At 38.4% G+C, this 15122-nt stretch overlaps 1 pseudogene; it reads right to left on the bottom strand.

Annotated features, from left to right (window-relative positions):
• Positions 1–835: 835 nt before the first annotated feature.
• Positions 836–15122, bottom strand: LOC145131273 (ATP-dependent Clp protease ATP-binding subunit ClpA homolog CD4B, chloroplastic-like; annotated as a pseudogene).

Genomic DNA, 15122 nt, shown 5'->3' on the forward strand with positions numbered 1-15122 from the left:
TGTAACTTGTCATTTTGTCATATTTACTTGCTAAATTCCACTTGCTGTATGAAATAAAAAATTAAAAAATTCAAGAAACCGGGTACCCGGAACCGGAACCGGAACCGGTATTGGCGGTTCCGGGAGCAGTTCCAAATTTCTAAGAACCGGTCTAGGCGGTTCTGGGAGTAGTTCCAATAATTTCAAAACCGCCGGTTTCGGGAGTGGTTCCGGTTCCGACCAAAAGAGGCGGGTATCCGCTTATGCTCATCCCTACTATCTGGTATGTATGGACTGCCTTGTACTAGATAACTACCTGTGTGTGGTATGTCTAGATTGCTTTGTACACTACTAGAAAAACAGCCTTTTACGACGCGCAATGCGGGTCGTAAAACGCTCAGACGACACGCAAATGCGTGTCAAGGAAGGCCCTGCCATAACGAGAGACGACACGCTTTTGCGCGTCGTCTATTTACGACGCGCATTTACGACGCTCATTTACGACACACAATGCGTATCAAGGAAGACCCTGTCATAAACGAAGACGACATGCATTTTCGTGTCATAAAAGGAAGAAGACACACATTTGCGCGTCGTAACCTTACGACGCGCGTTTAGGACACGCATTGTGTATCATTAAAGCCCATGTCATAAATGAAGATGACACGTATTTGCATGTCATAATTTTAAATGTTTTAAAAAAAATATATTTTTGATAGAATTACTAATCTTCAAATTAAACAACAGATTGAAATTATCATAATACAAAATAAAATACCATACATAAGAACGATAATTCATTTCAAAAAAATATAACATGTCAAACAAGTTACCTAACATTACATGTCAAACAACACTACATGTCAACACTAATAACACTTAAAAACATGCTTTTTCCTGCATTTTGAGCACCCACTATTCCTATATCAGCAACCAACTTTAGGTCCAATTCCAACCACTTGTAAAAGAACAACATCAGAAGATCAACATTTGCTTGATTTGATGATTCAACATTAGTTTCCCTTGGACCTATTCCTGTTAAAAAAATACATATGAGAATATATGTATGTATATATATATATATATATATATATATATATATATATATATATATATATAGCTGATGTGAAGGCAAATTGAGTTAACTTACCAGCATGAATATGTATGTTAGTGTGCCTTAGGATACTTCCAATTCCAATAGGACTATATGCCCCAGGATTTGCATTCGCATGAATATCAAAAAGATAATTGGTTTGTAGAGGAAAGGGCCTTTGACTGTTGACTGTTGAATCTCAAATGTGATTTCTTGGATGTCTGTTGATAACTTTGCCAATGCTTCAGAGTCTTCATCCTACATGGCATTACATGAGTCGTATGTTAAGAGTATTATTGTATGTTGTTAGTATTCAAAATTTCTCCACTATTACCATTGAAGAGGTAAGTTGTTGATGAGCCAAATGGGCTCATCAACCATTACAAAATGAACAAGTGGTTCACAAGACATTGAGATCAAAACTCATATTAAGAGTAAAACACAAACCTTTTCCTCAAGATTGCATGCATTTGAGGTGTTATCATTTACTAGTTCTTCAAAAGGTACAAGTGGTCCTCTTTCACGTTCACTTCTAATAACAGGTTTCATTGCCAAAATAGCAAGAATTATAGAATGAAATCAAGAGCATATGGACTTGAAGAATAGCGTAATATGAGATTTTGTGTTGAGATTTGAGAACTAACCTCATTCACGTGAACACAGTTAGTGACACGTAAAGCTCGACTTGCAAACTGAAGGTTGCTTTTAGTCTCATCAGCATGAATATGCCATGACGAGACTTTCTCGACCGGGATTCCCTTTCCATGACGAGACAATGTGTCGGATGTCTGCTTCGGTTACGGTGGGGCCCTCTTCTCCCACCTCGGTCTCCGCCTTGCTCTTCTCTTTGTTCTTATCCACAAGAGCTTATATTTGTGTCTTTAGGTCCATTTCTTGATCCCGTAACTCTCCAGTCGTTTCAAAGTCTTGACCACGGACAACTTCGTTTTTCTCTTTTGTTATTTGCCTAAGTTCTTTCTCCAACTCTATGGCTTCTTCAGGAAGTTGGTAAAAAAACATAGATAATTGATTATCGATTGATGGGCTCAAAGATGAAAAAAGTCGTACTTGATCATGACGAAGTCGGACACGAGAACCGGCTTCATCGATTAAATCGATAACTTTATCGGGAAGAAAGTGGTCACTATTGATACATGAAAGCAAAAGCATAAGAGATTATCTTTTTAATGAAGTTATAACGTATGACAATATGTAATAGATTGGAGTACCTTATGTACTGATATGACAAGTGGGCAGCAGCTACTAACGCTTCATCAGTGTATCGGAGCTTGTGGTGGATCTCATATTGTTCTCGGAGCCCCTTTAAAATATGTATTGTCTCATCAACTGTTGGCTCAGGCACCTTTACAGGCTGGAATCGTCTCTCTAATCCAGGGTCCTTCTCAATGTGTTTACGGTATTCATCAAGGGTTGTAACGCCAATACACTGCAAGTTTGGGATAGATAACATGATCAATAAGTTGTATTATTGAATGAATATATGATTACACGATGGATAAATATATATACATAATATATTTACACATTCAACCCTATACTCATAATAATCTGTCTAATATTCACCCGCAAGCTAAGGTCGGGTAAGGACTTGAAGCTTGGACCATAACCCCTCAAATCTTTGTGAAGATAATGGCTTAGTAAATATATCAGCAATCTGATCATCCGTGGATATAAACTGAACGGAGAGTCTCTTGGCAGCAACTTTCTCTCTAACAAAATGAAAGTAAAACTCAACATGTTTTGTGCAAGCATGGAAAACAGGATTAGCAGACAGATAAGTGGAACCAAGATTGTCACACCATAAAACCGGTATTGTAGTAACCGGGATGCACAGTTCTCGTAATAAAGATTCAAGCCAGGCTACCTCAGCAACAGTATCAGCTAAGGCTTTGAACTCAGCCTCAGTGGATGAACGAGAGACAGTCTTCTGTTTCCTTGCTGACCAAGAAACAAGATTCGAACCAAGATATATAACATACCCCCCGGTGGATTGACGGTCATCCGGACACCCAGCCCAATCAGCATCAGAAAAGGCGGTAACCATAGATTGTGCATCACCGTATGCATGAATGGTGGTGTCACGAGATGGTGTAAGACGGAGACCAAAGGTACTGGTACCACGAAGATACCGAAGAATCCGTTTGACAGCAGACCAGTGGTTGACAGTTGGAGAACGCATGAACTGACAGACTTTGTTGACTGCATAAGAGATGTCGGGTCTGGATAAAGTGACATACTGCAAAGCACCAACTACTTGACGATACCGAACATGATTGTCAAAAAGAGGACTGTCACCAAGAAACAAAGGAGCACCCGTAGGAAGAGGGGTGCTAACTGGCTTAGCCTCGGTAAGACCAGCAAGTTGTAAAATGTCCAACACATACTGATTTTGAGAGAGAAAGAGGTCAGTTCCACAATAAGCAACCGAAACGCCAAGAAAATAAGATAAAGCTCACATGTCTTGAAGAGCAAAGGTCTGACTCAGGCTGCGAACAATCTGATCAACAGCGCCTTGATTGTTTCCTTTAATGATGATATCGTCAACATAAACCAACATGTAAATTTGCGTACCCTGAGCTGTCAATATGAAAAGAGAAGGATCAGTACGAGATCCTTTGAAGCCAAGACTGTAGAGAGCCTTAGACAAACGGTGAAACCAGGCACGTGGAGCTTGTTTTAGTCCATATAAAGACTTATGAAAAAGACAAACATGATCAGGTTTATGTGGGTCAACAAAACTTGGAGGCTGGCGCAAGTATACCATTTCATTGAGATCACCGTGAAGAAAGGCATTTTTAACATCCAACTGTCGAAGGGGCCAGTTGTTGGACACAGCAAGAGAAAGAACAACTCGAACAGTGGTGAACTTGACAACCAGACTAAACGTGTCATGATAGTCAATGCCGGGTTGTTGGTGAAAACCTTTAGCGACAAGACGAGCCTTGTATCGTGTAATAGCTCCTGTTTGATCCCGTTTAATTTTGTATACCCATTTACAATCAACAATGTTCATATTAGGTGCAGGAGGTACAAGAGTCCAAGTACCATTTTTTAGCAAAGCTGCATATTCATCAGTCATTGCTTGTTACCAATGGGGGTGTTTGACAGCAACCGAGAATGTTTGTGGTTCCGATTCATGTGCAGCAAAAGTATGAAGAGCCGAGGGATCAAACCGGGTTGTAGGTTTTGGTTCTGTCGAAGCTGAGGAGGTCGAACCCGAGCGGTAGTGGCATCAGTGGAAGCCTCAGATGGAACTGAGGAGGCTGTTGGGTCCGGAGCAGTGCCAGTATTCGTCGGCGAGAATACACACGTAAGGGGGTAGTAGGTGATGTCATCAATGGAACCGTAGGGGGCTCGGTAGGTGGTGAGATGGGGGTTTGTTGAGGTGACGGTGTATTGGCTGGTGGTGGTGAATTGTTTGGTGGTGATGTGTCGGGTATCGTAGGAGTAGGATACATCGAGATGTAAGGGTCGGATGTGGGGGGTATATGTGGTATAGGTTTAGGTTTCAAGAAGGGAAAATAGGTTTCATGAAAGCGAACATGGCGGGAGATGTAAACCTTGTCAGAGGTGGAGTCAAGACACCGGTATCCATGGTGAGAGGAGTTGTACCCAAGAAAGACACACGTGATGGATCTAAAATCCATCTTATGTTGGTTATAGGGTCTTAGATGGGGAAAACATTGACACCCAAAAACCTTTAAAAAGGAAAAATCAGGAGAGCGTTTAAATAGAAGCTCAAATGGTGAAATGTGAGAGGTTTTTCGAGATGGCATTCGGTTAATAAGATAGACTGCAGTGTCGAATGCGAAATGCCAGAAAGTGTTAGGAACACCTAATTGAGCCAGTAAAGTCAGACCAGTTTCAATGACATGTCGATGACGTCACTCAACCAAGTTGTTTTGTTCACTTGTATGAGGACAAGAAAGACGATGAAGAATGCCAAGTGATGTAAAAAATGGATTAAGTTTGGACCGATTTAAGTTTGGTAGAAAATTGACGTTCAACAACAGAGACAAATTGTTTAAAAACCTCAAAAACATCAGATTTTCGTTTAAGAGGGAAGATCCACATAAAGCGAGAGAAATCATCAACACACAGTAAAAAGTAATTGTGACCATCAAAGGAGGTCACAGGTGCCGGGCCCCAAACATCACAAACAAGAAGATCCAAAATATGTTTGCTATTAAAATTGGAAGAAGTTAAGTGAAGTTTAGAAGACTTCCCAATATGACAAGGTTTACAAAAAGTATCAGAAACTTTATTAGAAATAGGGAGACAATACTTAGAACACACAAAATTAAAATGTTGTGAATGAGGGTGACCCAGCTGTTGGTGCCAAATGCCAGATGAAGCCTTGATGGTAGTGAACGCAACTTTAGGAAGACTCTGAAGAGACGGAAGGATGATGGAGTAGAGCCCGTTGTTACTTGGACCCGTGAGGAGGGTAGTTTTGGTAGTATTGTCCTTCACAGCAAAAAAAGAAGAATGAAATTCAAAGAAAACGTCGTTGTCAAGACAAAAATTTTGAACGGAAAGAAGATTCTTTTTGATTTCAGGAACATGAAGAATATTGGATAAAGTAAAAGATTTTGAAGGAGAATAGAAACGAGTAGAACCAATATGTAAAATAGGTAGACCCATACCATTGCCAACATGAAGCGAGTCCTCACCAAAGTAGGGTGTGTGGCTGTCAAGAGAGGAAACATCATGAGAAACATGATTGCTGGAACCAGTTTCGGGAAGCCACGTGGTAGACTGAGAGCGATTGACAGCATAGTTGGCTGTTGGCTGTTGGCGAGAGCGGATAGTGGCCGGGTCTCGGTTAGGGCATTGGGAAGGAATATGTTCGATGCCACACCGGTTGCAGGTACCATACACTGTGTTTTGTGAAGATGCCCAAGGAAATTGGTTGTTGCGGGTACCTCCTGATGGTTGAGTGTAGTTGCCTCGGCCACGGCGGTTATTTGAAGTGCGACCTCGAGAAGACGAAGGACGGTTGGTATAAAAGGCTTGAGGCGATGAAGCGGGGGCTGGGTTAAGTTGAAAACCCAGCTGAGAGGCAAGTTGTTGAAGAGTTTGTAGCGCATCCGGAGGTGTAGTCGTAGGAGTAGAGCGGATGGAAGAGGTGGTAGCGAAGGCTTGTATGGGTGCAACCGCGGGTATACTTTTCTTCACCATAAAATCATGATCAGCGAGAAGACCATGGAGCTCTTGGAAGGAGGTGGGGACTTGTCGAGCCATGAGGGTAGACTTTAGCCCATTGTATTCCTCGAGAAGACCAGAGATCACAAGCATGACAAGGTCTTTCTATTTGACAGGTTCACCAATGTTGGCTAGGGCATCGGAGTATTCTTGAGCACGTAGAAGGTATGTAGACACTGCTTCATCAGATTTCATCTCGATTTTGAGAAGCTGTGTTTTAAGGGTATACTCTCTAGATGAAGAGTGAGGAGGATAGGCTCATTGTAGAGAGAGCCAAAGGTCCTTGGCTGTTGTTCCTTGTGCATGAGGATATGATGCTTCAGAGATTGTGGATAATAGAAGCATACGTACATGAGCATCATTAGCAAGCCATGCCGTGTAAGATGGGTTTGGTGTAGGATCTGCAGAGGCAGCCTTGTCAGCAGCCGGAAGGGTTTGAGTGGGACACGGAATAGTATCATCGATATACCCAAAAAGATTGTTGGTAACAAGGAACGGCTGAATCATAATCTTCCAGAAACCATAATTAGTAGGAGTTAGGGTAAAAGGAAACTTATGAGAATTGTGTGAGGTATTCTCGGTTGTGGAGAAGGGATTGATGATCGCCATCTGCTAGCTGAGGTGCTGTAAGATCGTTCTGGACTTGTGAAGTCTCTGTGAAGATTATTGGTTCTGGACTTGTGAAGACTCTGTGAAGATTATGGAACTTGTGTGAAGACTCTGTGAAGATGATCGCTTAGAGAAAAAAAAAAGAATGTGTGATTGCTCTGTGAGGATGTGAGGATCGTTCTGGTGAATTGTAACTAATCGGCAGCTAGGGTTGTAACCTAGCTGAGAAAATACGCTCTGATACCAAGATAACGTGATCAATAAGTTGTATTATTGAATGAATATATGATTACACGATGGATAAATATATATACATAATATATTTACACATTCAACCCTATACTCATAATAATCTGTCTAATAGGGATAAAGATATCAGAAATAAATTTAAAAAAAAAAATGTCTATAACCCTTGCATTAGATTTCACTTGCCTGCAATTCACCTCTAGCAAGAGCTGGATTCAAGATGTTAGCAGCATCAATAGCCCCCTCTGCAGCTCCTGCTCTAATTAAAGTATGGACCTCATCAATAAATAGTATACTTTCATCACTTTGTTTGATTTCTTCCATCAGCTTCTTCAATCTCTCCTCAAACTCTCCACCATACTTTGTCCCAGCAACAAGTAGACCCATGTCTAGAGTAATCACCTGAAAAATATAGGAACACAATTTAACCTTTTAATTAGCAGTCTTTCCAACACCAGGTTCTCCAATGAGGCAGGGATTGTTTTTTGAACGTCTTCCCAGAATTTGAGTAACTCTTTCAATTTATGGCTTCCTTCCAACAACAGTATCCAACTTACCCTACAAAATGGAAGAAATAATTAAAATAAAAATAAAAAACAAACTCAGTGATTAGTTAAATCACTTGCATATTAAACACAAGTTACCTCTTCTGCTAGCTTTGTCAAATTGGTACCATATTCCTCTACGGTTGGCATCTTGTTTCCAGAGCTCCCACCACCAACTCCAGCACCCACAGCTTCTGCACTCTCCCCAACCATTCTAATAACCTATTCAACAAGTATAAACATCGCACATAAGACAAGGGTATTTTCGGCACATGAAAAATAAAGCTAACCACACTTGCCTGTGTGCGAATGTTATTTGGGTCAGCACCTAAATTCTCAAGAACACGAGCTGCTACACCTTCACCTTCACGAAGCAAACCAAGAAGTAAGTGCTCTGATCCAATATAATTATGACCTAAAAGAATACATGGAGGATGAATTAACATTATTATCATTTCAACATCATGCATATTTTTTTTTTATTACCTAGTTGTCGGGCCTCCTCTAGGGATAGTTCAAGAACACGCTTTGCACGATGAGTAAAATGGAATCTCAACAGCAACAAATCCACTAGAAAGTAATTACCTTCACCAAAATCCATAAATTCAAGCACTTGTTTTGGGCTAGTAACAATTTCTTCTTTTAAGCTAGCAACAAATATGCCATCGCTACATACAAAAATGAAAAACCTGATTAGAGAAAAACATCAAGTATATACCAAAAAGAGGGCAATAAAAATCATTTAACTTTACCTCAATGCTTTCATGGATTTGCAGCTTTCAGTGTTCTAGTGCCAACAAATCATTGATTTCCTTATTGTAGATCTTCGTGTAAGACATCCTTAAAAGAAACATCAAGTATATACCAAAAAGTGGGCAATAAAAAATATTTTCATCACCACACTCCAAACATGGCTGCTAGCTCTGGATTCCGGCCAAACTCAAAGTTCTTGAGCACTTGTAGTGGAAATAAATAAGAAAAATTCATATTAATTCATATAAAAATGATGAAAGCTGAAAAATGATGAGTTTATAAACCTGAATATAAATGATCGACGACGTATGGTATTTTCAGGCCCCACCCACCCATTCATCCTCTCCGAATAAGGGCTGAACCCAAAATCCACTTTCACTCAACCTGAAATCGGCTCCTTGAAAGGCACCGATGGGAGGTACATGTTTGCCCTAGATCCTGAACTCCCACCGGACTTCTTGCTCTTCCGTGCGTCGAGTTTCTTCCCTGTGCCACTCCGATAACGCACACGTACCTGCGAGAGTCGGTCCTCGAAAATTTCAGTCTTGGGTGATTCGGAGGAGGGACCACCGGTAGAGGAAGATGTTGGATTATGTGTCTAAGCCCATAAATATTTTGGTATGTACTTGACCCGATTATAAGCATGGTCTTTTTGGGTTGCCTTCACCATAGCAAATTGTATGATGAATTATGGTGAGAGATGATTAATTATGATTTATTAATATATTATGAGAATAATATATTAAAAGAGAAATCATATTGTTTAATTAATATTGATAAATAATTAAACAATAACTAATTATTGTGGTCAAAAGAGATGAATTAAATAATTAGGGACTATTATGCAAATCATTGATAGTTGCATAAATGGGCTGGTGGACTCCATGGAGTTGGAGTGGACAAAATTTATGGGGAAGCCCATAAGATTTTGTCCAAGGCCTCTAAGGAGGGAGTCCATGGGCTGCTTAGAGCTTAAGCAGTCAGATTAGGGTTTCCTAGTTAATAACCCTAATAGCATAAGTATAAAAGGTACCCCTAAGGCTCCAAAAACGTGGCTAATGATTTCCTAGAAGTTCCTGGACGTTTTTGGAGCTCTCTTCCCCTCTCTTGTTCATCTAGTTGCTAAGTGGTGTTTATGACTCCATTAGAGGTGCAACACTTGAGGCACTAGGCTTTCAGAAGTCAATCTAAGGAAGAATTGAGATTGTTATTGCTACATATCAATCAAGGTAAGATCTAAACCCTAATTTCGATTATAGCATATTAGATCTAGGGTTTATGAGCTTTGGCTAACTTGCATGTACAATTAGATAAACCTAGATCCAAAGTTTTAGGGTTTTGCATGTGCACCATAGGATTGATGTATAACATAAAACCCATCAGTGGTATTAGAGCCTATGATGGTTTATTCTAATGTATTTGATGCAAAGTTTTTTCGTTCATAGCTGAAAATTTTTGTTTTTTTGAATTAAACCAGATTCACGTCGTGAACATACTGTTCACCTCGTGAATCCAGTCTGACAACATGATTTCGAAATTTTTGCCCTAATTTGATTTGGATAATTACCATAAATTGTTTTTTCAAATAAAAATAAGATTTTTTAATTATGGTAATTGATATCTTAATCAAATTAATGGATAATTGTCAATTTAAGATAATTACTGGTTTTATAAGATAAAGATTGATTATTTGTAAATTGATTTGAATTATCTTGTAAGAAAAAATAGATTAGGTCAAACTTTTGATAGAGATAAAATTATATGATTATTTTATATTATTTTAAATTTGATCTAGAAGTTTTGAAACGTTTTAAAATTTGCCCTCAAGTTTTGGAATTTGAAATTTAATTAAAAGTTTTAATTTTTAAATATTAAAATCTAAAACCCTAGTACTTTAAATAGTTCAAATTACACCCTTATGGTTTTATTAAGTTAATTAAAAGTTTAATTAAAAGAGAAAATTAATAAAACCACCTAGTATTTTAAAAGTGTAAAATACACCCTTATACTATATATAAAATTAAAAGTCTAACACTATATATGTATGAGTAAAGAGTCATTCTTACCGTTAGTAGGCCATATTCACGAAGCTGATTTATAAGGGGTGTTTAAGGAAGCAGCCTATAAAATGACTGTCATTGAGTATCCACTCTAACCCACCGCACTCTTGACTAGTGGAGGGTCGTTAGGCGAACGGGTAGGATAGGACACAACCTTCCATTATAAGTATACTGAATGCAAAGTAACTAAAATCTTTTATAAAATTCCCAAATCTTAGTTACTCTAGGAAAAATGTGAAATTGTATGCTAGTTCATGAAATTACACTTCGCACCTTGCCAAGACGTTAGTGGAGCATGTGTGGTTAATCGGCACACTAATCTGGAATTGGTAAGGGTGGCAAAGGGTATCTCGATGTTTTTCATAAATCAATGGAGCGTGTGTGGCTAACCGGCACAATGATTAGGTGATGATAACATGAGGGTACCAAGTACATTTGCATGGTTATTCACACCTTCGTTGTGATCCTCGGTATCCTAGTCACAAACTTGAAGGGCATAATCGAGATTAAACATGCCATTGAAAAGTTCAATGAATCTCAAAAGATCTAGGAGTTTCAATTCATTTAAAACCTAAAGTTCTGATGTGCACGAATTATACCTATCAACTTTTAAATTTATAACCTAACAAACTTATACTAACTATGCACCTATAGGCAGTGTACCTAGTCAGATTATAGTATAGCTTTGAGTAAGTCGGGTGTCGATCACAGGGAACGGTATTTAACTAATTAACCTATCTACTATTAAATTAATCTAATTATTAACAAAGGAAGGGGGTTTTATCTGATTTTGCAAGATCAGATGAACTTAATTCACAAAATTCAATCGATTACTAAAATACTCCTGTTTAGTTCGAATCCACTTCTTCTTTCTGGTTAGCTAACAATTATGGATTATCAAAGTTGGTTTTCTAATTTATATTATATTAGTAATTTAAGTCTAAATTTACCAATAATTAACTCATTCATGTAAAACTATGCATGTTCACACACAATCAAACACAAAATTAGTTATAATTATGAATAGGCTATGTATGATTTATTATTCAAACACAATTATGGTCACAATTATGCTCTCTAGCACATCTAAATTTAAATACCTTAATTGCTACCTAAGATTGGGTCGATCCTAGCTCTAGCAGTTCAATGTTCACTAAATGACTAGGTTTCAAGTTCATGTAATTTTATAATCACTAAGCTACATAGAACATGAATTCAAGCAACTAAAGAATCTAATATTAGCATGCTAGGTATTATTAATCAAACACAAGCTCAATACCAACTAATCAAATCCATAATAAATCATCTAAACCATAAATCGAAGCTTCATTTAGCTAAACAAAAGTTAATAAATTCAGCTACTCATACTCAATAACAAAATCTCACAATTCAAAATAATGGACATGATTAAAGTACCAAACTATTGAACTAGTTATGAACTTTCTTCTCCTTTGGTGTTGAAAACAGATTTCCTAGCCTTCTCTTCTTCTGAAATTCGCCTTCTGAAAACCTTCCAACCAGCCACAAGTCTCCCAAGTCGTAATGGACAAGATTTTATATATATTCTGACTTTTCCCCGTTCACGTCGTGACTTGATGTTTCACGACGTGGTTTGAGAGAAATCCTTATCGGGCAAGGATTTTACTTCTCTCTGTACTTAACTTCCAGAATACTCTACTCCACGTCGTGGGAGTATTGATCACGTTGTGATTAGAGCTAAATTTGTGGGTTTCTTCTTCTTTTATACTCCAAGTCTCCAAAGTTTCATGTTTTGTCAATTTTAGTCCCTTTCTTCGAAAATGCTTCTATTTGGCTGCAAAATATAATTTAAGCTTATAAGTACCATTATTCCATGCAATTAACCAAATTATTAATAAAAATATAAATAAAGATTGCCTAAAAATATGTATAAATATGGCAATATCAAAATACCCCACACTTGTGCTTTGCTTGCCCTCAAGCAAATCTAATTATTTTATTCAAACCTTTATCACCAACATCACATAGAACGATCCAATTCAAACTCAGCCATTATGTCGAGTCCTCAATGCGTGCATTTGTGTCTAAAATTTTCCTAAGTAACCCCCCTCAATTCTAAATACTAGCAATCCTCATAAACACGCGCCCACTTCTTTTGAACAATGCTCATTTTATGCAACCCTTCGAATCCATCCTCAGAAAACTTTCTAACCTCAAGGTATTTTTTTAAAGCTACCCAAGCATACATAAACTAGAGAATTACAACTTTTAAGATACCACAATATGGAGCTCTTTGGAATTCTTCACTTCTTTGATATTTGATCTTCAATTTCTTTGAATTCACCAACTTTTGTGTAATTCTTGGTATCTTCTACTTTTATATTTCTTCAGAATTTTTGATCTTCATACTTTATACTTTGATAGCTCCAAAAATTCTTCAACTTTTCACTTTTTGGTAATTCCTCTTTTTTTTACATGTACTCACTCTTTTTTTTCACTCAAAACCTACATGCTTAAGAAGGGGCGCTTAACTTCAACCCTTATTGGTTAAGGCATTAGTCTATGTGCAATGACTACATAAGCTTTCCAGGATTCATTTTAGGTACAGGCTGCTAAACATATTGCATTCCTCAAACTAAGCGAGGTTGTGTTTTTGTCCCATGATTTCACTAGAATAAAGGAGGCCACAAATACACTATAACGTGTATTGGCTCAACTAAACATTTGAGCTCTTATCAGATCATCCCATGCAACACTAGTAACTAAAGTTCAAATTATCATTATTACTAGATCTAATTATTAGATTATTATTTCAAACCTACGAAAATTACTAAAATTTTTTAAAATTTTAAATTTTCTAGAATTTCTAGCAATTTACTTTTTACTTTTTCGACCCCCTACCCCACACTTATTACATACAATGCCATCATTGTATGGATAAAATAAATTAAAAGCAACAAAAGGGAGAAAAAGGAACAGACTCCCCTGGGATAGTAGTAACGAGATCGAACTCTAGTCGTGTGGTTGAAATGTACATCTCGAATATGGAACTTCTGCTAAAAAGGAACTTGGATCTTGATCTTGTAAAACGCCAAAAGAACGAAACAAAACTTCAATCTTCAATGAAGGTGGTGCCAATCTCCAAAGCGTAAAGAATAATGTGGGAAAGCATACACCACATTATATAGTAGATAAAAAGAGCGAAAATAGCAATCCCAAGAAGAAAGATGGTGAACCATGTAGTAATAGCATCAATGAACTTCAGTTTTTGAGAATAGCTCGAACTCACGACGTGGCGAAAAGGAACACGACGTGGTGTCGTGAAAAAACGTATTTTGGGAATCCATGAATCATGATTCACGACGTGGACAGGTATGTAACGTCGTGAAAACTGGGCAGTCAGAAATTAAAATCATCTCTTTCTTCTTTAATCTTGGAACTTGCACCAATTTCTTAATGGATTAAGACTATTTTCATGCAACATTGTAAGACTTTTCTCTATCTATACCATCTCGCTTGACTCACCCCACACTTATTGACAATCGTGGGTCTCGATTCTATACTCTAGACGACGTTCTTCTAGACGTATACGTGCATAACTCCCAACTTCCTTGCCATGACTCCTTAAGCAAATCTGAAATTTAAACAACCAAAATAAATAAAAGAGTAACATAATAGCCTAATAAGTCTTACAAACCAAATAAGTTCAAATAAGTTCTAAAACCACACAAAACAAAACCAAACTAAAAAAAACAATCAATCGTCATCTTCATCTCCACGTGCTCCACTCGGTCCCTCTCCATCATCCCTAGGCATCCAAAGCTCCTCCCATGTCGGGATATAAGGGTAATGAGGTGGCATGGAAGGTGGCCGGGTCACACCCATATGAGAAAACATGGCTTCCAAAATTTGAGTATTGTAAGTCACCCCACCACGAAGATTATCCAAATAAGAACCAACCTGGCTTTGAAACGGGTCGGTGGGCACTCCACCCGCATATTGTGGCGCTGCTTGACGTTATCTCTCAATATCTCCCCGGGCTCTAACATTTCTTCGTCGGGGCCTCGCTGGAGGTTGTTGCTCGGGCTGCTCCACTTCTTGCTCGCCATCCTCCGGGGGTATCACATAGCCGCCCCCTACATTCACCACTACCCGCATAATACCCGACACTTGAATTGACAATTCATTGTCGGGGAAACGTGTAAGATTCCGAACAAAATCAGGAGACAAAATCCCATAAGATCGGGCAAGGCGGGTGACTAGATGTCCACCCGTGATCGGACTCCCTTGCCTAGAATCGGCTGCTTTCTTCCCCAAAAATCGTGCAAGCATATAGGGAAGATCACAACAAACCTCTGGCGTGATAATACTCCACAAATAAAACAGATTCTGGATGGAAACCTTATCACCATGATGCTTGTGATTGATAGAAAAAGTGACAAGGCGATGAAGAAATCGATGAATAGGACTTTGAATTTGTGCTTCATTAGCATCACGAGAATTGTACTCATGATTTGAAATGGTTCTCCAAAATTGAACGTCCAAAGTTCCGGGGGTGAAATCCCGAACACATCCAAGCAAGAAGGGCACAAAGAATGGTGACTGAGTTTCTAGCTCAGTGTATAAACCCAT

The sequence above is a fragment of the Lactuca virosa genome, chromosome 8 (genome assembly GCF_052849685.1).
Source record: "Lactuca virosa cultivar CGN04683 chromosome 8, Lactuca_virosa_CGN04683_v6, whole genome shotgun sequence".
In the NCBI taxonomy this organism is placed as follows: Eukaryota; Viridiplantae; Streptophyta; class Magnoliopsida; order Asterales; family Asteraceae; genus Lactuca; species Lactuca virosa.